Genomic DNA, 26986 nt, shown 5'->3' on the forward strand with positions numbered 1-26986 from the left:
CTAACCACAACTATTCTTGTGTACAAAAGTAGGCATGCTCCCATTGTGGCATGCACAAAGTGTATTTTGGAAATCCACCACAGAATGTTGTGGAGCTCTCTTTCCCATTTGTGGAGAGCAGCACGCCTGCTTCTTCCTTCTGAGAACTGTTCCTTTCCCTGCAATAGAAACATGTTGCCAAGGGCTGTGATTTCTGGGATGGAGTTAAGAACATCAAAATGGCCATACTGGGTCAGACCAAAGGGTCATCTTGCCCAGTATCCTGTCTTCCAACAGTGGCCAATGCCAGGTACCCCAGAGGGAATGAACAGAACAGGTAATGATCAAGTGAGCCATCCCCTCTTGCCCAATCCCAGCTTCTGGCTAACAGAAGCTAGGGACACCATCCCTGTCCATCCCGACTAAAAGCCATTGATGGACCTATCCTCCATGAACTTACAAATAGGATATCTCCATTAATTTATTTTTATTTTATCTCCTAGAACTGGAAGGGACCTTGAAAGGTCAACGAGTCCAGTGCCCTGCCTTCACTAGCAGGACCAAGTACTGCTTTTGCCCCAGATCCCTAAGTGGCCCCCTCAAGGATTGAACTCACAACCCTGGGTTTAGCAGGCCAATGCTCAAACCACTGAGCCCCCCCAAAAAGTTCTTTTTTTTAACCTCTGTATAGTCTTGGCCTTCACAACATCCTTTGGCAAGGAGTTCCATAGGTTGACTGTACATTGTGTGGAAAAAAAACCTTCCTTTTGTTTGTTTTAAACCTGCTGCCTATTAATTTCATTTGGTGACCCCTAGTTCTTGTGTTATGAGGAGTAAATAGCACTTCCTTATTTACTTTCTCCACACCAGTCATGATTTTGTAGACTTCTATCATATCCCCCCTTAGTCGTCTCTTTTCCAAGCTGAAAAGTCCCAGTCTTATTAATCTCTCCTCATATGGCAGCAATTCCATACCCCTAATAATTTTTGTTGCCCTTTTCTGAACCTTTTCCAATTCCCATATAGTTGGTTTTAATATCACTTTCCTTTATTATTGGCTTCATCTATATTATTGCTTGTCAAGAGGGGTAGCCGTGTTAGTCTGGATCTGTAAAAAGCAACAGAGGGTCCTGTGGCACCTTTAAGACTAACAGATGTATTGGAGCATAAGCTTTCGTGGGTGAATGCCCACTTCGTCAGACGCATTATTGCTTGCAGCTACATCCTGTGAAATTCTGCCATATCCCCTGCAGCTGTGACATTATCACATCTTACAAACTAAACAGGGTTATGCTGGCTCAGTGCTTGGATGGGAGGACCTCTAAGGAAAACCCAAGAGTGCCACATATTGAGTTGGTACCAAACCATTGCCCCAACTTGGTCTTTAGGATGCGGTGGTACCACAAATGTGTTTTAAAATAAGATATACAACTTGGGTGGGGGGGAGAAATTAAACCTCCCATGACACTTTCTGCAAGAGTCAGGATGTTAACTCTGTACCTGGATATCACAGTCACTGGGTGAACTGCATCTCTTAGCCTTTCTGGTTTCTTCATGTGCATCCCTCTCAGCCCTCTAGCTGTCACCTGTCTCGGATGGAATCATTCTATCTTCCAACTCTCAGACCGGGTTTTGGGCTGCAGTCCCCTGTGATCAACCATGATTACCTCAGCAGGCCTGAGTAGCTGCAGTTCTGATCTATGTGTGAGCAGTGATAGAAATGTAGGGCTGGAAGGGACCTTGAAATCATGAAGTGCCAGCCTCCTGTGCTGAGGCAGGACCAAGTAAACCTACACCCTCCCTGATAGGTGTTTGTCCAACTTGTTCTAAAAACATCCAATGATGGGGATTCCACAACCTCCCTTGGAAGCCTATTCCAGTGCTTAACTACCCTGATAATTAGAAAGTGTTTCCTGATATCTAACTTAAATCACACTAGCTGCGTATTAATCCCATTACTTCTTGTCCTACCTTCCGTGGACCTAGAGAACAATTGATCATGGCCCTCTTCGTAACAGCCTTTAATAGATATGAAGACTGTTAAGTCCCCGCTCAGTTTTTTATTCACAAGACTAAACATGCCCAGTTTTTTAACCTTTCCTCATAGGTCAGGGGTTTCTAAACCGTTTATCATTCTTGTTGCTCTCCCCTGGACTCTTCCCAACTTGTCCAAATCTTTCTTAAAGTATGGCACCCAGAATTGGACATAGTATTCCAGACGAGGCCCCAGTTCTGAGTAGAGCAGGACATTCACTTTGCGTATCTAACATACAACACTCCTGTTAGTACACTCCTGAATATTAGCCTTTTTAATAACTGTATCATATTGTGGCCTCGCATTCAATATGCGATCCACTATAACCCCCAGATCCTTTTCAGCAGTACTACTACCTAGCCAGTTATCCCCCATTGTGTAGCTGTGCATTTGAGTTTTCCTTCCTAAGTGTAGTACTCTGAACTTGTATTTATTGAATTTCATCTTGTCGAACACAGACCAATTCTCCAATTTGTCAAGGTCATTTTGAATTCTTATCCTCCAACATGCTTGCCATCCCTCTCAGCTTGGTGTCATATGATTCTCCAACTCTCAGACCAGATCTTGGGCTTCAATCCCCTGTGATTTCAAACTGCTGAGGTAGTCCATTCCTGCAGTTCTGATCCACCTGAGAGCAGTTACAGTGGTAACTAGTAACCAAACGGCCTTCTTAAAGCAAAGTATTTATTTAAAACAAAAGCACCTCAGAAAACACAGATCACAAAAACAACAAATCAGTCTGTATGCCTGCCTCTCCCTAAGTCTTACCATTTCCTGAATCTGGGAAAAGATCCAGGACTCCTTTCAAGACTCCTCCTCAGACCCTCTCTCTGTGTTAACCTATGCCTCTCTTACATTCTGAGTTAGTTTCCCAGACCTGAAGAAGAGCTCTATGTAAGCTCGAAAGCTTGTCTCGCTCTCTCTCTCTCTCTCTCCAACAAAAGTTGGTCCAATAAAAGATGCTACCTCACCCACCTTGTCTCTCTAATATCCTGGGACAAATGTGGCTACAACACTGCATGCAACCTATGCCCCTGACAGTTGTGCACCTTCTTCTCCACCCCCGCTTCTGTCCAGAGAAGTGCTTTTTGATTGTTTGTAGCCCTCTGATCTGTTATTTCCCAGCCTGGCAAAACAGCTATGTCACTTCAGCCTTGGAAGAATACTATTGTCTTGCAAGGTTTATTTATTGTGTTGCTTTCCTGCAAGTTCTTCTAATAGCCCCGTATTAAATTAGAGCAATATATTCAGTTAAGAAATTCTAATAACCCACCATAGTTATACAATAACTTTATCTCCCATGAAAGAGTCCCAATCCAGTGAATGGGGCTGTATGTAAGGTTTTTCCTCCCCCACCACTCCTTCCTTTTCACATATTTCTCTCTTCAGGCTGGAGCATGGCTTGCTGCTATAAGATGCACGTTAAACTTTCAATGACTAGATTTAGAACAGGCTGATGCTTAAATTGAATAATTAAAATTTAAAGTAGGCTGATGCTTACATTAACTGATTGGAATTATAAAGCACTCAACGAACATTTAGTCAGTCATACTGCTCGGTTGGCTGAACGTTCCTAGCCTCCCAGGTCTGTACAGAGCGTGGTTTTGTGCAGTGGAAAAGATGATGTGACAAGTGGCTAATTGAACCTTCAGAGAAAACACGATTCCTGCCATAGAACTGGATCCGAGGCCCAGTGAGGTTACCTCTTTCTATGAGAAGGCTCTTGCATTTTCTGCGCAGGGGTTGTGACCTGCGATGGAACATGCAGCTTCTCTTCGTTTCATTATCTCCCACCCCTCAGGCCCTCTTTGATAGACAGTAGATAGATAACATCCAAGGGCACCCTATAAAATCCTTAGCCTGGGTTGCTGATGCTTACATTAAATTACTAGAGTTAGAACGAGCTCACAGGGAAGCACGGGGGGTGGGAGGGGGAGAGGGTGGTGTCTTGTCCACTGCATGGAACAGGCAGACCTACTGTATTTGTCAAATGCAAGCCTCTTGTGAGCAACACTGGATCTGAACATGATCTTTTGAGAGCACATTGCTTTAATAGCTGTCTTCACGTAAGGTCACAGCTTGGAGATCTATGTGTTTAAAAAGTACAGTCTCTGGGCTCATGTTGTTTTTAGCAGGCTCACAATTAATGATTCTGGAGCATAACTACTTTATGGATCAGTTCAGAGTTCTGCGACATAGGATGCCTGACAACTCTATGCAATAATAATAATAATAATTAAAAATAGGGCTACCATATGTCCGGATTTCCCCAGACATGTCCGGCTTTTCGATCTATAAATAGCCATCTGGGGGGGATTTCTAAAAATGTCCGGGATTTCCCCCCGGTCGGCTATTTATAGATCGAAAAGCGGCGCTGCTCGGTAGCCAAAGCCCCTTCTCAGCTCCCCCAATCCCCTGCAGCCTTAGCACGACCCTGGCCCGCAGCTGTCTTCCCCCTCCTCCGCTCCCCTGAACGCTTCGCCCCCCTGCTCCTCCCCATCCCCTGCTTCACGGGAAGTCTGAAAAGAAGCAGGGGCAGGCGGGCAGCAGCAGGTAAGCTGGAGCGGGGGGACGCAAGGAGGAGGGCTCTGGAGAGGCGCGGCGCGGCTCAGTCCAGCCCCAGCCGAGCGGCTCCAGCCCTGGCCGGCCCCAGCAGCTCCGGCCCGGCCTGGGCCCCAGGGCACCGGCCCCAGTTCCAGCCAAGCGGCACTGGCCAAGCACCCCCGGCCCCAGCAGCTCCAGTTCCAGTCGAGCACACCGGCCCCGACCCCAGCGGCTCTGGCCCAGGCCCCAAGGCGGCGGCCCCGGTTCCAGCCGAGCGCGCCGGCCCCAGCGGCGCCGGACCGGCTCGGGCCCCAGGGCGGCCGGACCGACCCCAGCTGAGCATCTCCGGCCCAGGCCCAAGCCCCGCGACTCCGGCCAGAGCACAGCCCGATTCCTGGGCTCTAGTTAAAGCCGGCCCTGGTCAGGGGACAGGGAGTGGGGCAGTGGGGAGGGCGGTTAGATGGGTCGAGAGTTCGGGGGGGGCTGTCTGGGGGGCAGGGGTGTGGAGAGGGGTCGAGGCAGGCAGGGAGCAGAGGGGGTTGGATGGGTTGGGAGTTCTGGGGGTCCTGTCAGTGGGCAGGGAGCAGTTGGATAGGGCATGGGAGTCCCGGTGGTCTGTCTGGGGGTGGGGGTGTGAATATGGGGTGAGGGTGTGGATTAGGTTCGGGGCAGTCGGGACAGGTAGGATCCTAGGGGGGCAGTTAGGGTGGGGAGTTCTCAGGAGGGGGCAGTCAGGGGACAAGAAACAGGGAGGCTTAGATGGGGGTGGAGTCCTAGGGGGCAGTTAGTGGCAGGGGTCCCAGGAGGGGGGGCAGTCAGGGGATAAGGAGCAGAGGGGGGTTGGGAGTTCTGAGGGGGGCAGTCAGGGGGTGAGAAGTGGGAGGGAGTGGATGGGGGCGGGGGTAGAGTGGGGCTCCTCCCCCCCCCGTGTCCTCTTTTTTTGATTGTGCAAATATGGTAACCCTAATTAAAAAGCTACTGCAACCAAGATTTAAAAATAAGACATTACATCAATTTAATTTGTTGCCAGTCAGCGGTCAAGAGCCTCACCCTGGAGCAATTTCCCTCCCTGTTCCCCTTCCCTGCTCTTAATCTAGGTTTTAAAAATAGCCAGACAGGAATCTCTTCTGCTAGACCTGTTAATGCCAGACACTTAACCCTAGGGAGTTTTTCAGACAATAGGATCTGCTACAAATGTATAAACATACTGAATTTTGTTTCACCCAGTCCTGCTTTCAGAGAGTGGCTGAGGAAAGGGTTGGTAGGATGCATATTGCCTTCTCTGTCTTTTCCCCCTCCCCACCCCGTATTTCTTACAGGTAGTGCCTTCAGCTTCTGAAAAGGAAACCTCTATTGGTATGTCTCCAATGCAGCAGGGAGCGACCCTCCCGTCCTGGGTAGGCAGACTTGTGCAAGCAGCCCTGGGTCAGAGCTGGAGTGGCTAGCCCGAGTTGCAACATCCACACTGCTGTTTTTAGAGTGCTAGCTCAAGCTGAGGTTTGCTCCCTGCTGCAGTGTAGACATACCCTATATCTTGCTCTACTTGGGGGGATAAGGTTCTGCATACAATTAGGGCCCACCCAAGGGAGACTTTAACAGCAATTCCCATAGTCCTATCAAAACACTCAGTACTGCTAAATCTACATAGCCAAAAGAAGTGGTTTGAGAGAGGCTCACCATGCTTGTACTTCGAGGTAGAGAAGCAGACTTTCTGGCTGGCATTTCACTGATTGCAGAAACCATGATTTCTCCAGGCAGGACAGGACTTGTTCTACATGAGACACCATTGCCAAATGGTCCCGTATCCAGAGATAAAGACTTCTCTAACTTGTGTATTCGTGGCCCAACCACCATGTCATCGCTTCTTAAGCTTTCTAGGTCTGTCTTCTGAAGGCCTTTCCTGACTAGAGTGTTCTCTTTCCAGCTTTCCGGAGACTTCTTAATACGTAAGTCTTCCAGGCTTCTCCCACTGGCCGCACAGGTGTTTTTCAGCTTAGGAGCTCTAAATGCCCTCATGCTCATGGGATCGAGCACTCTGAGAGTAACTTCATTGAGAAACTGAGAGAACTTGAGCTTTGCTTCAATTTTTTCTTCCACAATAGAGACAGAACTTGATGATCCTTGACTCACAACACTCAAGTCGGATGCAGATGAGCTGCTTTTGGTTTGCATCTTCCTCTGCCCGTGGCGCTTTTGGCTGGTGTTTCCCACTGGAGATAGAGAAAAGTGCTCCCGACCAGGGTTTTTTCCACCCCCCTTCTGACGGTGCTTTAATCGATGGGATCGATAGCCTTCATCCTTATTTTTGCTGTTAACAAAGTTTTCGGTTTCTGACCTGGTGCTGCTCTGTAACTCAAAGCTTTCCTCGCTGGAGCTGCGGGGTTTAGCATAACTGTCTGTTGTTAAAACTCCCAAGAGTCTCCCCTCGAGGTCGCTTCCTGCTCCAGGTGCATGAGCAAAGGCAGAGGCACGGCATGCTCTTTCTTCGGCCATCGCTCCAGGCCCCTCCTGCTTAGTGGGTCTGCCATGCGCAACGCTTTCTGAACGCTTTGGCAATGCCTCCATTTCTCTTTATGCATTGCTGTGTAAGCTGTGACCAGTAAAGTGACAGTCCCCTAAGTCCTGGCCTAGCCACACAAAACAGACGTCTCCCTGTGACCCACACAGGCATCCAGCCTCCACATTTTATCACACATCCTTCAGAACTGGATCAATAGCACATTTGCATTGTTTTAATTAGTCCTACTGATCAACTAAATCTATAGCACATGTAAATTTTCCAGGGTATTGAGTGCATGGGCTCTCATTGATCCAGAGTAGGACATGATATATTCCTGTTTGTTGAACTGTGAACCAATCTACAATGATGTAAATCAATTCTTACCAAGTAAGATCTGGGGTGATTCTGTTGGAGGGCTTTTTAAAATCAGATAACAGAAGGTCATGGTATAGTTCCCTCTGTCCTAATACTATTAATGTACTCTGTTCCATTAGAAAGCCAGTCGCAGATCTATAAGAGTCAGTAATAGCAAAGAGAGAAAGGTATTCTTAATTTTCTGCCTGCTTTCTCTCTAGATTAAAATTTAATGACCCTTTATTTTAAAATAAAAATATTAAAGGCAAGGTTCCATATTGTGAACAGGAGAGGAGGTAATAGAAGAATTGGCACTTTTAGAGCACCTTTCATTTGAGGCTTTCTAAGTTCTTTTACAGATGTTCATGATTTATGCAAGTCTGAATAGCCCTGTGAAGAAGGGAAGCGTGATGCTGATTTTTACCTATGTGCAAACTGAGGTTAAGGGCTACATTCTAACCTTATAATCTGCCCTAAGTATGGGGTAGCATGTAGTTGCACAACCCAGAGAATGACCTGTGACTGAGCCAAAATTCTTCCCCCCCTTCCCCCAGCTCTGGGGCAGGGAAGTAAGTAAGTTCACAGTCTCCTACTTACAGCCAAGTTTTGCAGATGTGGAGGCTTAGATGTGTCAGATAAGATTTGCATTGGATTCAAATCAGAGATGCACTGTTGCTATTCGCTCACCAGAAATCTGTTGCTTTTATATAAAATACTTTCCAAAAGACTTCCACTATTTCATTTGGACCGTGCCACTTTGTTATACTTGGTGAAAGGTCCTTCTGTGACTCAGAACCCTTCAGACACAGAGAGAGTGGCTGAAAATGGATCAAATCCATTCTTCATCTTGGTGTCAGTTCAGAAGCCCTTCTTCCCCCTACCATTTCAAAATGAAATGTGCTGGTTTGGTGGAAAGGCTAGAAAACTTCTTACTGTTGACAGTAGTACCATCATTTTCATGACACTTTCAGCAGCATTTCCTATTAAAGATGAGAGAACTCACTGTGCAACCTGAATTTAGGCCCGAGGTAATTATCTACTAACACAGATCTCTGCATATTTATTGTGGTCCACTAGAACAAGTGGGAGTGTCCAAAGATGCAGAGGTCTGGCTTAATGCATCCCAGCACTTCTGAATCTCAGGTTCCAATAGTGTCTGACAAAATGGAAGTTCTGGCCTGCTGCAATTTAAAACATTTATTTGCCTATTAGTTCCAGAAATGGAGCAAAACTCTCACTCAAGATGGACTTTTTAACAGCAGCTCACATGTGTTTGGAGAGGAGCTGTTATTTGTGGGATTGAGCACTGTCATGCATGAGCAAGGGTATCTGCATGAGAAGCACTTATATGTACTGGATAGCTGGATAAGTGATTTCATAGTGTGAATATGGAAAAGGCTGTTACAACCAACAAACTTAAGTGATCTTTCTCCCGTCCTCAGTCACAAAGGAGCCCATTTGCTTTGCAATCTGTGGTCCATGTATGAAGTCAGATATAATGTTTGTTGTGTGTGCAAAATAGAACAGGAAAAGATGTTGGGGTTCCCAGGGCCGGTGCAAGGAAGTTTTGCGCCCTAGGTGAAACTTCCACCTTGCATTCCCCTCCCAGCCTTGAGGCACCCCCACCCGTGGCAACTCCTCCCCCCCCCCCCCGGAGAGCTGTGCGGCAGCTCCCCACCCCAGCTCACCTCTGCTCCGCTTCCTCCCCAAGCACACTGCCCCCGGTCTAATTCTCCTCCTCTCCCAGGCTTGCGGCACCAAACAACTGATTGATGCTATAAGCCTGGGAGGCGGGAGAAGTGGAGCGGCGACCGCGCGCTCGGGGAGGGGGCGTAGGAACGCTGTGTGTTTATTTAAAAAAAAAAAATTGGGGCACCGCTTTTTGGTGCCCCCAAATCTTGGCGCCCTAGGCAACTGCCTAGTTTGCCTAAATGGTAGCACCAGCTCTGGGGGTTCCTAAAGGTTTGTAGTCCTGCTTAGCGCCTGACTTATTTCCCTAAACTGCTCCCGATCTTGTCCCTGAGAAATTGAACATCCCAATGACTTCTTCGGGCACTGCTTCTTTTATAAAAGTTACTTTGCCCAATCAGGAAATGGGGCCCAAATCATGTGACCTGGTGGCCACCTGCACAGAACAAATGCTCAGTTTTAACTATTCTGTAGACTACTAGCTACAAGCTGTTGATTAAAATCCAACAGATTCAAATATGCTGTTAGTAGTATTTAACAGTTACAAATAACATATTCATGCTTGATTGATGGACCACCCTAGACAGGGAAAAAGGACAAATACAAAGAATAAAATGTTTTTGCTACTTTGCTTCTGACAATTTGACCTGATCTGCATTGGGTAGAATGGGTCTTCAGCATTTCATACCAGGACAGAGTTCACAGGTGCCGACTTTTCAAACTGCTGGGGGGTGCTCGGCCCTAAGCCCCACCCACGCCCCACCTCTTCCCACCCAGTTCCACCCTCTCCCCTGAGCACACCGCGTCCCCGCTCCTCCCTGCACACTGCGAAACAGCTGTTCGCGAGGGGCAGGAGTCGCTGATCTGTGGGGCTGCCGGCCAGCGGGAGGTGCCGGGGGAATGGGCAGGAGCTGATAGGGGGGCTGCTGGTGGGTACCATTTTTTTTCCCTGTGGGTGCTCCAGCCCCGGAGCATCCATGGAGTTGGCACCTATGACAGAGTTCCTTTGAAATGACAGACAACTTTTACTTGAGTGGCACTGGAATGGCTTGAGAATTCATAACACAGATCTTTTCACATCCACCCGCCTAAAATTCTGGCTAAGTCAGCTTTTACCCAAAGGTGATACCATGCAATGACTTTCCACGTAAAATCAGTTTCTCAGTCAAGTCCCTCCTGAGCAAGTATCTGCATCACAAAAACAATTGCAACCAGTGACACTCCACATAGAGAAGCCCAATATGCACATGCTAATTTAATAAGTGTCTGCAGGATTGAACCGTTATACTGTTTCACACTATCATAATGGAATAACTTCAGTTACTTAATTTCCATATGGTACGTGATCTTCTCTATAAAGTGTTGTGCTCTTAATGCCATATAGAGTTAAATCTTCATAAGCATTTGAATACCTTTGAAGACTTTGCTCATCAAGAGGATTTCTTTCTCCTGTGCAAGTGGATACATCTGTGAATAGTAATGTGTTATTGTAGCAATCCAGGCAATATTTTCAAAAGAAATAACATTAATAATAATGGAGATATCCCATCTCCTAGAACTGGAAGGGACCTTGAAAGGTCATCGAGTCCAGCCCCCTGCCTTCACTAGCAGGACCAAGTACTGATTTTGCCCCAGATTCCCAAGTGGCCCCCTCAAGGATTGAACTCACAACCCTGGGTTTAGCAGGCCAATGCTCAAACCACTGAGCTATCCCTCCCCCCCTAGAGAGCTATATTAACAGTTTAAATGTTGTACTATTTCTTGTTCTAATGTTCCTTTGCTAGATGGATGATTGCCTGGATTCTAATAGCTTTAGAAAAGCTCATATAGAGATCTTAATAAGTTCAGACATTATTTTAAGGGAGAACTGAAGGTATCACCCTTAAAACACTTTCAAATGCTGGAGCCAAATTCTCAGTTGCTGTAAGCTAGTGCAGCCCTGTTGACATCAGTTGAATCACTGAGTCAGTTGGAAGCCATGTGGGCTAAGTGGAACAGGAATGGATTAGGAATAAAAACACATGTTTTCTACTCCCAGCTTGGCCACTGATCTGCTGTGTGACCTTGGGCATGTCACTTCACCCCTTTCTCCTGCCACCCATTGTTTGTCTTGACTACTTAAATTGTAGTGTATCTGGGGCAGACACTTATTACGTGTTTGTACAGAGCCCTGTGCACAGGGATCCAATCTCAATCGTGGCCTCTATGCACTATTTGCATTACTATAACTGAAATACTGAACCAGGCTCAGGTGTGTCCAATTTGTATCTTACCTATGGAATTGTTTAAACTTTCCCCTTTTCCCTTTTATAATAACAAAAAGGGATAAAAAAGGCAATGCTTAGCTATTTTTCTTTCATACCTGTTTCTAATGCCCCATTCACTGTAGTATCGGAGTTCACATTTTAAATGAGCCTCTCAAAATTAGATATTCCATTGGACTAGACTGATATCTCAGATGCCCCAGAATAATGACTTCTGGAGCACATCTAGTGAACCTGTTATGAGCAGAAGGGCTTAGCAGGGCATATTAAGATTTTTTTTTTTTTTTGGCAAAGGTTAATTTACGGTTATTTATGTGGTGAATGCTGTTTTACTCAGACACTTTGCACACCTGCAGGTTTGGATGAAGGTGGAGCAGGACGGAGTAGCTATCTCCAAAGATTAATCGATTCAGAGTAATATCTCTACAGACCACAGTTCAAAGAGCTGAAAATGGAAATCTCATTTTTCTTTGAGAACTGTTTCTACGTTTGTTTGGCTTTAAAAAAAATAACACTAATGTTTTTTAACCTTTGGGAGGCTTTATTTTCCTGCTAATGGTATCAAAAGCAAATGGAAGATCTTTGTAGCAATACTAAAAGAACTGCAGCAGGTTGTTATGACAACTGGAAGTTTCTTAGAGTAGCGCTCGGGGAAAATGTGTTTTCATTTTTGGGTCTTGGCTGTTAAATGTTGTTTCCATTAACTCTTGTTAGATTATTTTATCTTCTTTAGCACCACAAAGGTTTTGCATGGCTGAAACTATACATTTTCAGTGCCTTATTTAAAAATATTCTCTATCAAACAACACATTTTTTGTTTAAACAAATCTAAAAGTTTCTCTGGTAACAAGGTGCTAATAAATACTGCATTGATTCATGTGACTAAGTTTTATAAGCTATAACTGATTTTTTTCCCAAATACAGTAACTCAGTGCACTATACCATACGTTGGTGATTTCATCTCTGTAGAGTACTCATCCCTGCTGGGTTCAGGGCAAAAGGACATGGACTTAAATAGGACTATTAGGGTTCCTTCCAGTTACTGCAACCTGAGTCTGTAGCCTTCAGAATTTTAGTATGTCCAGTGCCATCAGCATCACTTTTCTCCTTTTTTATTTCATCTGTGGCATCAGCACAATACTTCTTGCCTTACCAAACTCTCTGCTCTTTCTCCAGTGCCACCAACTACCCTTTACCCTCCTTCAATTGTCTCAGTTTTCCTTTTCTCCCCCAGGGCCGCCCAGAGGATTCAGGGGGCCTGGGGTCTTTGGCGGCGGGGAGCCCCTGCTGCCAAATTGCCGCCGAAGACCCGAAGCAGAAGAAGCTCCGGGGTCCCGGGCCCCACAAGAGTTTTCCGGGGCCCCCGGAGTGAGTGAAGGACCCTGTTCCAGGGCCCCCGAAAAACTCTCTTGGGCGCCTGGGGCAAATTGCCCCACTTGCCTCCCTCCCCCCGGGCGGCCCTGTTCTCCCCATCTCTGCTCTTATGACCTGTACATCTTTCTATTCCCATCCTTCTGCGTCCTTGTCCTTATCTCCCGCTCACCCATGCTTTTCCCGGTCTACTTTCACCCTGCTACATTCAATGTAATGAACTGTAATGAACATTGAACAAATTCTCATAATATTTACTCTACTGCACACTACTCTCCACTACGACTGCTTGAAAGCTGGATCCCCTGAAATTCCATAAATAGACTTCTGGGCTCTGGAACAGATCCTAAATGCACCATTCTTCGAGGCAACTGTCAGAACTATGCAGTTCTTCCCATCACCAAATACAGATGTTTCTCTCCTATTGCCCTAGGTTTGGGGATGGTTTCTTGCTCTAATTGCTTCCAAAATACTGATGTGCATTTAATACAAAGCTTTCTTTTCTAATTTCTTAAACTATGCAGTGTTGGCATAAAAACTCATCAGCCTGGTTTCCTTTTAACATCTTTTTGGAAGCTATTCTCATTTGCTTGTTAATGAGACACAACTCTTGTTTCTAGGCAGGCAAGGTATTACATGGCATAAATGCCACACCACTAATATCTAACGTCACCATCTTTTATAGAGCAGGTGTTCATAATGGACAGGATATGCAATGAACTTCACCTGTGGTCATCTACCATAAGGCATCATAATTCACTACCCTCTCACTGAACGTCTTTCATCCCTAGTGAAAACTCCAACACACCTTGGTCACTTTCTCATTATTTTACAGGGTCCTGTAGCACTCAGAACTAATATAATGGTAGACTTGTTGCTCTCTACCAAAGCTGGGCTGCCAAATAGAACCAGTTAACATGTTAAAATGGAATTTCCTTTAGGGACATCAATTGTTGATAGTTAACATTTGCTAAAATGAAAAATAGCAAATTGTCATCGATCGTGAATGACACCATCCTGGATTCTGAAAACTGCTGATATGCAAATTAAATGACTCCATATACAGAAGACACTCAACCATGGGTTGTAATATACTTCTTCCATACTTGCATCAAGGCTTGGCAGGATTAGATTTAAATCAACACACGTTGCTAAACGTCAGTTTCAGATGCGATGTTGAAAGCAATGAAAAAACATCCATTGGTAACAGCTGGCAGGAGTGCGGCTCTTTCCCCACCCCTATCTTGCCCACGTGGGAATTGGGTGTTACTGGCTCTGCAGCAGTGCATGTCTTAGTCCTGGCTGGGGTCTCTGCACTGCCCCACCAGGACTTCAGTCTTCCCTGCACCTTGCATCTGCAAGGTTCAGGTGTCATCAGCTCTACAGCCATGCAGGGAGCCCTCTGCAGCTGTGCTGTCACAGCCCTGCTCCCTCACTCACCAGCCAGGGATGTGGGAACCGTGCCTGGGCAAGAACTGTTCAGCAGCACCCTGTAGTCGGGCTCCTCCTCCTCCTTGCAGTCCTGGTAGGGGATCTCTGCTCCATGGGGCCAGGACCACAGCCTCCCTTGCTCCTTGTGCCCTGGTGTCTTAGGGCCCCGCTGGGAGCCCTCTGCAGCTCCACTGTCCATGCTGCCCAAACTCCAATCCTACCCCCTCATCCTTAATTTCCAGCAACTGTAAAAATCAGAACAGTTAAAAATAAAAAAATTCTTAAATAAAAATCGATATCAATTGTCAAAATTAGAAAAAAAATTGAAAAACAAATTCTGCCAAGCCTGCTTACATCCTAGCAGATGAAAATGAACTGGGAGTAGGGGCTCTCAACAGTAGGGTTACCATACGTCCATTTTTTCCCAGGCATGTCCGGCTTTTCGGCAATCAAACCCCCGTCCGGGGGGAATTGCCAAAAAGCTGGACATGTCTGGAAAAATACCGGCCGGGCACTTCCTCTCCCACGGCTGCTCTGCTCCTCCCCGACTCAGACTTCGGCTCTGTTTAAGAGCCAAGCTGCCCGAGGCAGCGCTACCGGCTTCAGGCAGCCCCCGTGCCTCCGGACCCCGAGCCGCCGGCCGGGCACTTCCCTTCCCGGGCTCCAGCTGCTCTGCTCCGGCGGCGCAGGGTCCGGAGGCAAGGGGGCTGCCCGAAGCCAGTAGGGCTGGCTTGGGCAGCTTGGCTCTTAAACAGAGCCGAAGTCTGAGTCAGGGGAGGAGCAGAGCAGCTGGAACCCGGGAGGGGAAGTGCCCGGCCGGGGGTGCAGGGTCCGGAGGCATAGGGGCTGCCCGAAGCCCGAGCGCTACCGGCTTCATGGTTTGCCGGGCAGCCTCCAGACCCTGTGCCCCCGGCTAGGCACTTCCCGTCCCAGGCTCCAGCTGCGCTGGGGAAGCGTCAGCCGGGGGCGCAGGGTCTGGAAGCTGCCCGGCAAACGGTAGCGCTTGGGCAGCACTTTTCGCGTGGCTGGGAGGGAGGAGGGGGAATTAGGGCGGGGACTTTGGCAAGGAGCGGAGTTGGGGCGGGGCCAGGGGTGGGAAAGGAGCGGGGCCAGGGCCTGTGGAGTGTCCTTTTTTTTTTTTATTTTTTAAATATGGTAACCCTACTCAACAGCCATCCATCATAAGAACGTAGCATCTTAATTATTTGGTCAATAATTGACCCATTTAGCTATTTTTCTCCATTCTTATTAGTCATTCTGAATTTGACAGAGGTTAAACTGGCCTAAATGTACCTGGCATGGTCTCTGAAAGCACAAAATACCATAAATGTTGTAAGCCTAACATTATACAGAATTTTATATAATCCTAGATAAACGACAAACTTGGAATTCAATTATGAAAAGGCTTCGTGCAGCCCTAACTTTTCAACTTGTTCATTGATGCACGAATAGCACGCCACTCAAACAAACAAATCCTAGCAGGGGAAAGCAATCTAAGTCTGACTTTTCCACACTGCCTTAATTATAGTAATGATGGAACAAATTGCAGGTCTTGAAGAAGCAGGAGGCCTGACTTACTTGCCTGTTCACTCAGTCTCAAGCAGACGCCGATGTGCAAGTCATGGTCCGTTTCATATGACTACCCCAGTCAGTATCTGTATAAACTGATAGCCAGTTATGTTGTTTGAACTATATTATAATTTTGCTTGGAAAGAAAATTTCAGGGGTGAGTTACTCTTTTGTCTGCCTCCTGAATGTACTTTGAGTATTTTTAGTACTGAACACTAAAACTAGCTTCAGTATCTTCTGAACTTAAATGCCTTTGGTAAAGGTATAGCCCACTTCCCAACCTCAATAATGAAAATGTTACACTGGAATGAAGTAGGGGCCTAAAAAAGTCGCAGTACTGCCTAGCTGAGCAGAGTAATTTTAGAAATGTTTGCTTTAGAGTTAGTAATCTGCACAATTAATATTATCTCTGCTCTGCCCTAAAACCCAACCTTCATGCTCTGCATAGAATCAGGCCCACTGTACATTATGCTGTCTTTGGTAGCTCCGGCAGTGGGGACAGTGGCTCCTTAAAGGTAGTCTAAAGATTTTTCCCTGTGCTACAGGGATTCTGCAGAGTGCAGATTATACTGGTGTAAAGAAGCCAGATCATCTTTGCAGGGGGGCAGGCCTATCTACTCCCAGATGCACCTTCTGCTGCAGCCACCACTTCTTGGCCCAGACTTCTCAATCAATCAAGTGCTACTTTCTGTAGCTGCTGCTGGCCCCTCCTAGCTTCCCTCCATTCACATGGGTCCAGAACACAGTCGGGCAAATATTTGTGTGCCTCACCACAACTCCATGGAGACCAAATTCAATGCCCTCTTGTGTGTGCAACCAAAACCATCTCCCTCATTTCATTTATTATCTATATCTTTACACAACACTTATACACATGCAGTATGCTCATTCCCAGAAGCCAGGCTGGAATGGTTTGGTGGCTGCTTTCTGGCAAATATTAGAGCTGCAGTAGAGCTTCTCTGAATTACACTGGAAACCTATTGAAAGCCACTTTTATGTTGCAGGGCTTGGCTTTAGAGTTGGTCAAAAAAGTTGAATGAAAAAATGTTTAATTGAAAGATGTCCTTTTTTTGTTAAATATATATGTATGTGAAATTTAATATTTTGTTTAAATCTGGTATATCATTCACTTTTTTTCTTATTTTTCCAACACCGTTGTCTCCATCTTCTTCTCTTTTTTTTCCCCCTACTGCCCAACACTTATTTTCATTAATGAAATGGGGTGGGAGGGGGGAAAGAGGAGGGAAGAGGCTGGCTGGAGGGCTGGGAGGGAAAAAAGGAGGAGGATGGGTGTGGATGAGAGGGACAAAAAAACACTTAAAAGGAAACAAATATTCAAAAATTTTGAAACCAAAACTTTTTGATTTTTGTGTAAATTTTTGCATAAATCATTTTCTCTAATGCCTGTGGAGTGTTAAAGCTTTGTAACCGTTGTCTGTTGTTTGAGCTCTACTTCATATTAACATGAATACTCCTTCTTTCCTATCCACACCCACTTTTTTCCTGTGCTGAGGTTCTTCCCTGGTAACTCTACAGCTGTCCAGTTTGTCCAGTGTAGATGCCTGCAGAATCAGCACTTAATGTACAGACCTGCTAAAGGAACCTATTTTATTATGTGAAGCTGCCTTAACAATGAACTTAACATGACCCAGAATCTAGTCCAGTGACTTTTGGAAAGTCTTCCTGGTATCATTATAGACATTCAGTATATCCTCATTTTTTAACATTTCTGTACTTCTTTACAACGGCAGAAATCAGTAAGTCCAACAATTAAATGTTGCAGGACAGAGATAGCTGTCAAATGCAGAAGCCACAAAAGAATAAGATGTCACTACAATACTCTTATTTTGACTGTCCATTCAAATTAATACAAGCATGTGTTCTAAAACCTGTTATCCATAGTCGCCCATGAATGTCGTGTAACAACTCAAAACCATTCATGCCATATCAAGTCACTGTCGGACTTTAGCTATTAACTCTAAAAAATACAATTGACCTGTGGGGCCTCACTGTGATCTAGCCTATAGGATGGGGACAGAAAATTCTGTAAGACAAAGCTTGCAGAGTTTAATTTACTTGTTTCCATCAGAGGAGCTGGCTTTTGGAGGCTGCAAAGGAAGCAGAAGGCTTGGGCCTTAAAATATAGGGAACTCTTCTCCCCACCCCTTGATCTTGGAGCCTCCATGCGCATTAGGGTGGAGCAACCTTGTTCTCAAATGCCCCCCCCCCATTTGGCAGTTACTTCAGAAGCCAAGCTACCATGTGGTGCTTTCCCCTGTGGCTAACTGGCAAAGGCCATGGAGAAGGCGCGGGGGTGGGGGAGATGCATGCTGCTTTTAAATGTGTTTGGGTGTAGTGGGGAACATGCCACAAGTTTCCATTGCTTCCTGGACCCACTGTTCCCACCCAGAATTTTCACAAGTCCTTGACTCCATAGAGCATCTGTTGAGGGTGTGTGTGTGTGTGTGAGAGAGAGAGAGCTGGTATATCACTTCTAATTTACCTGTCCTGAAGAAAATGGAGGGTAGGACAGGAGGCTCTGTGTACAATAACTGCTAATACCCCAGAATTAATTGTATGCCAACAAAAGGAATAACAGTTCCAAGCTGGGGGTGGAAACTGCAACACACTTGAGCCCATCTCCTATAGCTAGGTGATTAAAATACATTATAATTGGCTCTGTGGATAAATTTTAGTAATGAATACAACTAGAATGTGTCTTCTGGCACCATCCTATGCAGCTGCCTTGCAGTGAAACCACACAGCTAACATCTCTCATAAAACAATAAATAGCTAGAAAGGCTGAAACCCTTCTCAAGGCTCTACCAAAGGCTTTTTCAAAATCTTGATGCCCTAATTAACAGTGACACAATTCTCAAGCCCATCTGAGGTTGGAAGGCTGGGTGTTCTGAAGCAAAACTCAATGTTTCCATCTAAAACCTCATGATAATTCATGCTTTCCTTTAAGCTCCAACTCCTGGAGTCATGCTGACAATGTGAGAATCTCTACTTACTACTTTGTTAAAAGAAAGTTTCTAGCTCTCTAGTTGCAGAGAAAAACATGGAACTGTGACCCCCACCCCCACTGCACCCGAAAGACAGAAATCATGAGGAAAATAAAAATTCCAGTGTTTTTCTTATTTTTAAAAGTCTCAAGATGTTTTGGAAGAATGGTTGATAATTTTTGACCAACTTGGGTTGGGGATAACATGTTGTTTCCCTACAAGCCTCCCAGGTGTAGAAAGGCTGTTTCTTCTGACTGAAAAGAAATGGCAATATGAATAACAGAAATGCAATGCCTATATGCCACCTGAAATTGTAATACCTTCTCTTGACTGTCATATCGCACAGAAATTGCATGTCCTGATTCTAACTTATGTTGAACTATCACCAGTTGAGAAAACCCCTGTGGCACAGCTGTCAGAGTTCAGCCCATTTGTGGGCTATCATAGGGTTAACAAACTCTGCCAAAATTTCTCTTATCCCAAGAATTCACTACAAACCCGAATTTTCTGATCCCAGGATGTTTGTTCTTGTTTCCAGAGGAAATAGGTATTGTTCAACATAGTCCTATGCCAGTGGTTTTGTTCCTCATCTTCACATTTATTCATTATCTCTCTGTGTGCATAATCCTCCAAACGTTTTCGGTCTCTATTATACAATAAATAAAGGAACGGCTGCTCTAGTTCCATTTCTTCAGCATATTCTGAAAAAAAGGTGCTCAAAAGCATGTCTGCATATCAATGAATTGACCTGATGTTATGTGTCTCTCTTAAAAAGGTATTGTTATGAATAATCTGAAAATAACCCGGAGAAATAAATTTACCTTTTTCCTATTGGTCTTGCAGTAGGCTAGGGTGCTGGCTGGAATCAGAGGAAAGTATTTTGTATATTTTCCCTATGACAAATGATTTACTTGAATAGTTGACTTGTATAGGTAATCTATTTTTCCATACATAAAATGTTGTGTTGCTGAAGAATGGTGGAAGAAAATATTGTGTTAAAAGTTTAATTGGACATCAGTAGCAGAGACGCAGCATGTTGTCTGCTTATATAGTTGCAGTGAATTTCTACACTACACATATTGCTCATTCACTATTGGTGGATCACGTGATATGTTAACGGAACCTAAGCAGCTAGTAAAGCAGCTACTAAATGAAGAAGTATATGTATGTTACAGAAATCGTATGTAGAGACCCTTGCGTTATCCGCTGCAATGACCTCCTTTCTTAACTTCCCACTACAACTGTTGTGACTTAAACATTAAAAAACTGCTGTAAAAACTGCTCCTTTTCCCTTTCTTTCCTGACCCCACCTCACTTCGTCAGGTCCTGATGAACATGTCTGGTGAGCTGTACAAATACTCTTGAGGAAGGCAGGTTACCATACGTGCCATTTGTTTTGGCAAGTGGAATTGGATTTATGCTGTCTCGCATACAAATAATTTCATCGATTACATGAAAGCTAATGTTAGGGTTTAGCAACAATTGACTAATATCTTGTATAATTCAGCAGTCAGCCACTATAAACATCCTCCTCCAATATTTTAGTACAAATCACTAAGTATTGCTTAATATGTATGCATCAGCTTTATTATTATTTGGGTAGAATGCCAGAATGACTTTTTTTCCGTTTTGCAGATAAAAATCACTTTCCTAATTTCATACTTAATGGCCAGTAGCATATTTTTGATGCACATTCCATTTATAATGAGAGCAAATAGGCTTGTTCCATGATATGCATTATGCAAATGAAAGGTGAAGAATTCTTTTTCCCCCCAAACAACCTATTATGACAGTCAAGTATAAATCATTCCATTAGCTTTCTAGCATTGCAGCTCTGGGCAACTGCACCCATGTAATTTGCCATCTTGTACAGTACCATAATATATGAAATGTTTCCTTTTTTAAAGGCAGTAATGTCTGCCAAATTAAACAACAGAACACGCTAAATCACATTAAAACAGGCAATTCACATATCAGATTGCAGCACGAGGGGTCTTGTGCTGAAGAGTTTGGCTGCCTGTTATACATTTTAAATGAAGAAATATGAATGCTGTACATTAAAGGAAAATACTTACTTGAGAAGGATTCTGCAGCTTCTGTTCTGCTAGTCCACAGACTGAAATGATGAAGCCAGATTTAGAAGTAGCTTATTAGGTGCATGCTGCTTCAACAGTTGCAGCTTTTTTTTTTTTTTTTTAAACTGAAAGAGAGGATCGCTTTCTTTTAAGGAAACCAGCTGAGAATGAATTCCTGTCCATGCTGCTGTGAGTGCTGCAGAGCCAAATCAAGAATCTCCAAAGAACTTAAGTCATTCACAATTTACTGGTTGGGGTTTTCCGATGTTGTCACAAACTTTAATGGCATCAAGCGGGGTCACAGCATACCGCCAATGAAAGAAATCACTAGTTAATCACATACAAGTGAGGCTGACACTGAGTCACTGCTATATATGACTTTAATTGGATAAAGTTTAATCTTTCAGTCCTTACATAGTCGAAATGCCCATTGACTAAGTTTTGAGATCCTGGTTCTTAGTGGAACTGGTTCTGGCTGGGCACTTTGATACTTATCCAGATCAGACCTTGAGCAACAATACAGGAACTGCCCTATCAAGATTATATTGCTGTGTACAGCATATGGAGCACAATTAAGAAACACCGCATCCTGCTGCGTCTTTTGATCTTCAGGGGTGAAATTTTTTCCATGGCCTCAATCCAGCCTCTGTTTTTACATGCATAAATCATTGGTACACACAACAGTTCATATGCAAACCTAACTGTGCTTCAATTGTGCCCACAACATAACATTTGCCTGTGTAATTTGTTACCGACACATAAGTGCACAAAAATGCACACCACGCTCCAGTGACTTGTGCTTCAGAGGGAGTGAAAGAACAGTGATTTATTGAGTGATTCATCCCGTCATCCAGTTCCAGCTTCTAGCAGTCAGAGGTTTAGGGACACCCAGAGCATGGGGTTGCGTCCCTGACCATCTTGGCTAATAGCCATCGATGGAGTTATCCTCTCTAAACGTATCTAATTCTTTTGTTTGTTTTGAACCCAGTTTTAATTTTTGCCTTCACATCATCCTCTGACAATGAGTTCCACAGGTTGACTCTGCGATGTGTGAAGGAGTACTTCCTTATGTTTGTTTTTAATTTCACTGGGTGACCCCTGGTTCTTGCGTTATGTGAATGGCTAAATAACACTTCTCTACACCATTCATGATTTTATAGACTTCTATCATATCCCCACTCAGTCGTCTCTTTTTTCTAATCTGAATAGTCCTGTTTTTTTTAAATCTCTCCTTGTATAGAAGTGGTTCCATGCCCCTAATCATTTTGTTGCCTTTCTCTGTACCTTTTCCAATTCTAGTATATCTTTTCTGAAACAAGGTGACCAGAACTGCGCGCAGTACTCAAGGTATGGGCATACTGTACATTTATATAGTGGCATTATGTTTTCTGTCTGATTAGCTATCCATTTTCTAACAATTCCTAACATTTTGTTAGCTTTTTTTTCTTATTGCTGCTGCACATTGAGCAGGTGTTTTCAGAGAACTATCTGCAATGTCTCCAAGATCCCTTCTTTGAGTGGAAACAGCTAATTTAGGCCCCATCATTTTGTATATTTTCCAATGTGCATTACTTTGAACTTATCAACAACTGGATTTCTTCTGCCATTTTCTTGTCCAGTCAGCCAGTTTAGAGAGACCCCTTTGAAACTCTTCACAGTCAGATTTGGACTTAACTATCTTGAGTAATTTTGTATCATCTGCAAACTTTTCTAACTCACTGTTTATCCCTTTTTCTACATCATTTATGAATATGTTGAACAGCACAGGTCCCAATACAGATCCTGAGGCGACTCTACTATTTACCCCCTCTCTATTGTGAGAACTGACCCTTTATTCCTACCCTTTGTTTTCTATCTTTTAACCTTTGGTGTGGGACCTTATGAAAGGCTTTCTGAAAGTCTAAGTACACTATATCCACTGGATCACCCTGGTCCACATGTTTGTTGACCCCTTCAAAGAATTCTAATAGATCACTGAGGCATGATTTCCCTTTACAAATGCTGTGTTGATTCTTCCCCAATATATTATGTTCTTCTATGTGTCTGGTCATTCTGTTCTTGACTATAGTTTCAACCAATTTACCTGGTACTGAAGTTGGGCTTACCAGCCTGTAATTGCCAGGATTGCCTCTGGAGCCTTTAAAGAAAAAAAAAAAATCAGTGTGTACATTAGCTACCCTCCAGTCATCTGGTCCAGAAACTGATTTAAGTGATAGGTTACATACCACAGTTAGTAGCTCTGCAATTTCCTATTTGAGTTCCTTCAGAACTTGGGTGAATGCCATCTGTGCCTGGTGACTTATTATTGTTTTAATTTACCAATTTGTTCCCAAACCACCTCTATTGACACCTCAATCAGGGACAGTTCCTCAAATTTGTCACCTTAAAAACTGATCCGGTGTGGGGATCTCCCCCATATCCTCTGCAGTGAAGATCGATGCAAAGAATTCATTTAACTTCTCTGCAATGGTCTTGTCTTCCTTGAGTGCTCTTTTAGCATCTTCACCCCACTGATTTGTTTGCCAGGCTTCCTGCTTCTGATGTACTTTAAAAATTGCTATTAGCTTTTGTGTTTTTTGCTATCTGCTCTTCAAATGCTTTTTTGGCCTGCCTAATTATACTTGACTTGCTAGACTTGCTAGACTTTATTCTTCTTTCTATTTTCCTCACTAGGATTTGACTTCCAATATTTAAAGAGTGCCCTTTTTGTCTCTTACCACCTCTTTTACTCTCTTTCGCCCTGGTAGCACTTTTTTTTCCTTTGGTAATCTTTTTTTTTTTTTTTTTCCACATTTGGAGTACACATTTAGTTGCAGCCTCTATTATAGTGTTTTAAAATATGTCAATGCAGCTTGCAGGCATTTCACTTGTGTGACTGTTCCTTTTAATTTCCATTTAACTCCACAATATATCTGATTAAAGAAGCATCTCATGTAGACCTCAATTGGACCTGGGCTGGGGAGACCTCCCTGTAAAATGGCCTCAGTCGGTGGGCTGTGCCTCTCCATGCACAAACTCAGGAGTTGAGGCCAGAACTACTAAGCCCAAAGAATTGTTACTGAGGGCGTCTCATGAGAGTAAAGGGCACTTTCTCAAACTCAAGGACATATCTTCCAAACTGCTCAGAGATTAAAAGATCCCGCCCCGATTCCACCCAAGTTGGATGAGTCCTCATGTGTTGTCCCTAAGGGCTTAGGTCCTCTCAAACCTCCTGAACATGAAGGTATGGTGCAAATAAGTAAGGATGTGTCAGGACTGACTTCAGTTCCAACTCATAAGCCCAAGAATCGGCACCCGTTGATACCATCTAGGAGTTCCAGGCTTGACTATGCTCTGGATCAGTCTGCCCCCACAAGGATTCACCATCCACGATAACCAGGGATACGCCAGATCTGTTGGTCCCAACTACTTGGACACAATGAAACCTACACCTCTGGAAACTCTTTGCCCTACCTTACCCACAATCTCCTTTTCTTTTGGGTGCAACCCTACTTGGAAACATTGTGACACCAGAAGAAGAAACTAACCTGAGGAGACGGAAATGTTCCCCTGTCCCATCCTGCCGGATCATTCATTCATTGACTGAGACCGACCGTTCCAAAAGGGGTATCCTCCTCCTTGCTAGATGAGACAATTGCCCATCTTTGCTGTCCCCACCTGATGATCACAGGCAGTATCAAGAGCTCCTGCAGAGGCTGATGACTGAGTTCCAGATCCAAGTTAAGGAGGTCCAGGATACTCAGCATAGGCTAGTGGATATTCTGCAGCCTTCTGGTGCTAGCAGAGTGACCCTTCCAGTGAACAGGTCATTCTGCAGCCAGCCAGGATAGTTCAGCATACTCCTGCTTCCTGCATCCCTGCCCCCAGAAAAGTCTGAGTTGTTATTTTGTACCAACCAAGGGAATGGAGTTCCTGTTTATTCACTCAAATCCCAGGTGGTGCAAGCTGTCTCTGAGAGGTCTAGCTACAACATGCCAAGGTAACACCCATGGATGACAGTGCTAAAAGCCTTGACCTCTTAGGGAGAAAAGTGTTTTCTTCCACCAGCTTTCAGTTTTGAAGTGCTAACTACCAGGCCCTGTTAACAAAGTACAGTTTCACCAACTACACCAAATTCTTAGACTTTAAGGACAAAGTCCCTCAAGAGGACTGGGCCCAATTCCAAGCCCTCATTGACGAGTGCAGACTGGTAGCTAAAACATCTCTTCAAGCTGTAGTGGATGTTGCTGATACTGCCTAGAGAGGAACAGCTATAGCAATTGTCAGGAGGTGCTGGGGTTCCCCAGGGAGGTACAAAATACCACTGAGGCCACACCTTTTGACTAGGCTAAATTATTCAGTGGAAAAACTTCTGCGTCCCTTCACTCACTCAAAGATGCCAGAACAACCCCCCGTTCCCTGGTTATTTTTACCCTAGCTCCATAGAGGAAATACCACAAACAGGTGTAGCGGCCAAGACCGTCCCCTCAATCATATCACAAGTGCTGTTATGAACTGCTGTGCAAATTGCAGAGGGTAAAAAGACACAGGTACATGGCCGCCTCCACCTCTACTGTCACTGCTCAACTCCACCCACCACCTGGGGATTACTATTGATGAGGATGTTTGAGAACCATGTTCCTATATTGATGCCATCTTACACTTCCCCCCCCCCCATTTTGGTGGTCACCTTTACCCACTTCACTCACAAGTGGAGGCAGTAACAATGGACAAGAGGGTGCTAGAGATCATTCACTTTACACAGTCAAGTTTTTCTCACCTCCCCATTGCAAACCTCCTTTCTGGTCCCTTTTCAGAGACTATTCTCATGAGGACATCTTCAGCCAGGAGGTAGACATGTGGTGTGTGTTTTTTTGTTTGTTTGTTTTGTTTTTAAGCAAGGGGCTATAGAGCAAGTGCCACCTCAGCAACAAAGTGGAAAAGGTTTTACTCCCCATGTTTCTTAGTCCTAGGAAAAATGGAGGATGGAGACCAATTTTCAGTCTGTGCCCACTGAATCTCTTTATTCAAAAATTGGCATCAATAATACACTTTCTGCAGGAGGGTGGCTATACTGTCTCTCTATAGCTGGAGGACTGGCTCCTGATAGGCAGAATCAGCAAGGAGATCGAGTCAGTGACCCTGTTCCTGCTCTGTCTGCTAACTTCCTTGTGAATCTTGGTCAACAAAGAAAAATCCACTTTGACTCCCCAGAGACCATATAGGAGTGACCCTAATTTCAGAGTTTCATATGAATCAACCTATTCACTTACCAATATTTTTCCCAAAACCTCACATTTTCCAATGGGGGGAGGAGACTTCCCTCTCTTGGTGTCCAGCGGCTGTGGCACTTTATCTGCACAGAATGAAACCAATTAGAAAAATGCCTAGAGTATTTGTCACCTTAGTAGAGCAATCAAAAGGACAAACATTAGCTGCCCAGACTCTAACTGGATTTCTGGTTGCGTCATTCTTTATCTGTTGGTTTGTATTATTCCCCCCCAGATGGGGTAAGAGCCTACTCCAGTAGATCACAAGCAACTTCAACAGCATCTCTTCAAGAGAGACTTATACTGGACACATATAATGTGGCTACCTGGAGCTCCATCCATGCACTCATGATATATTACGCATTAGTCCAGACCTTTTTCTGCAGATGGAGCTGTGGGGATAGCAATATTACAGATCTCTATACCAACTGCATCCTCGAACCCCTCTCCTGTTTGACTACTGCTTACCAATCACCCAGATCTTATTTGATTAATGGGGAGGCATCAATCTGCACTGCCCCTTATACCTTTGGTTTGAGGACAACTGCACAGGTGTGGACCAATGGATGTTGCTTGCTAGAAATCTCCAATCTCAGGAGCATAGTGCACATGCATACCCATGTGGAATACGGATAGGAACCACTCAACTTGAAGAGCCTCCAGTTACAGGTGAGTAACCCCCATTTACCATTAATATTTACCTCACCTCTGTATTTGAATACACATAAATATATACACATATACATCTGTGTGTGCGCGTGCGCATACGCATGCACGGACAACATCATTAGAATTTTGTAGCTTGTGTGTAGAAAGTGTTATCATTTTTCTGTCTTGAGATTTCTTTCTGAACTTAGCGGCCTCAGTCCAAGTGGACCCCAACATAATTCTGATATGTATGTAAAGAATATTTCCATAAGA

General features: G+C 44.5%; 1 protein-coding gene across 2 annotated transcripts in view; it reads right to left on the reverse strand.

The window, feature by feature from the left end:
- Positions 1 to 20902, reverse strand: part of BEGAIN (brain enriched guanylate kinase associated) — a 240403-nt gene extending 219501 nt beyond the window's left edge. For both annotated transcript variants that reach the window (XM_054026958.1, XM_054026954.1), the window contains exon 1: positions 20817 to 20902. The gene's annotated coding sequence lies outside the window, so the exon portion shown is untranslated. The remainder of the gene's footprint in view (positions 1 to 20816) is intronic.
- Between the last annotated feature and the right edge of the window lie 6084 nt (positions 20903 to 26986).

This window comes from Malaclemys terrapin, chromosome 4 (assembly GCF_027887155.1).
Source record: "Malaclemys terrapin pileata isolate rMalTer1 chromosome 4, rMalTer1.hap1, whole genome shotgun sequence".
Taxonomy (NCBI): domain Eukaryota; kingdom Metazoa; phylum Chordata; order Testudines; family Emydidae; genus Malaclemys; species Malaclemys terrapin.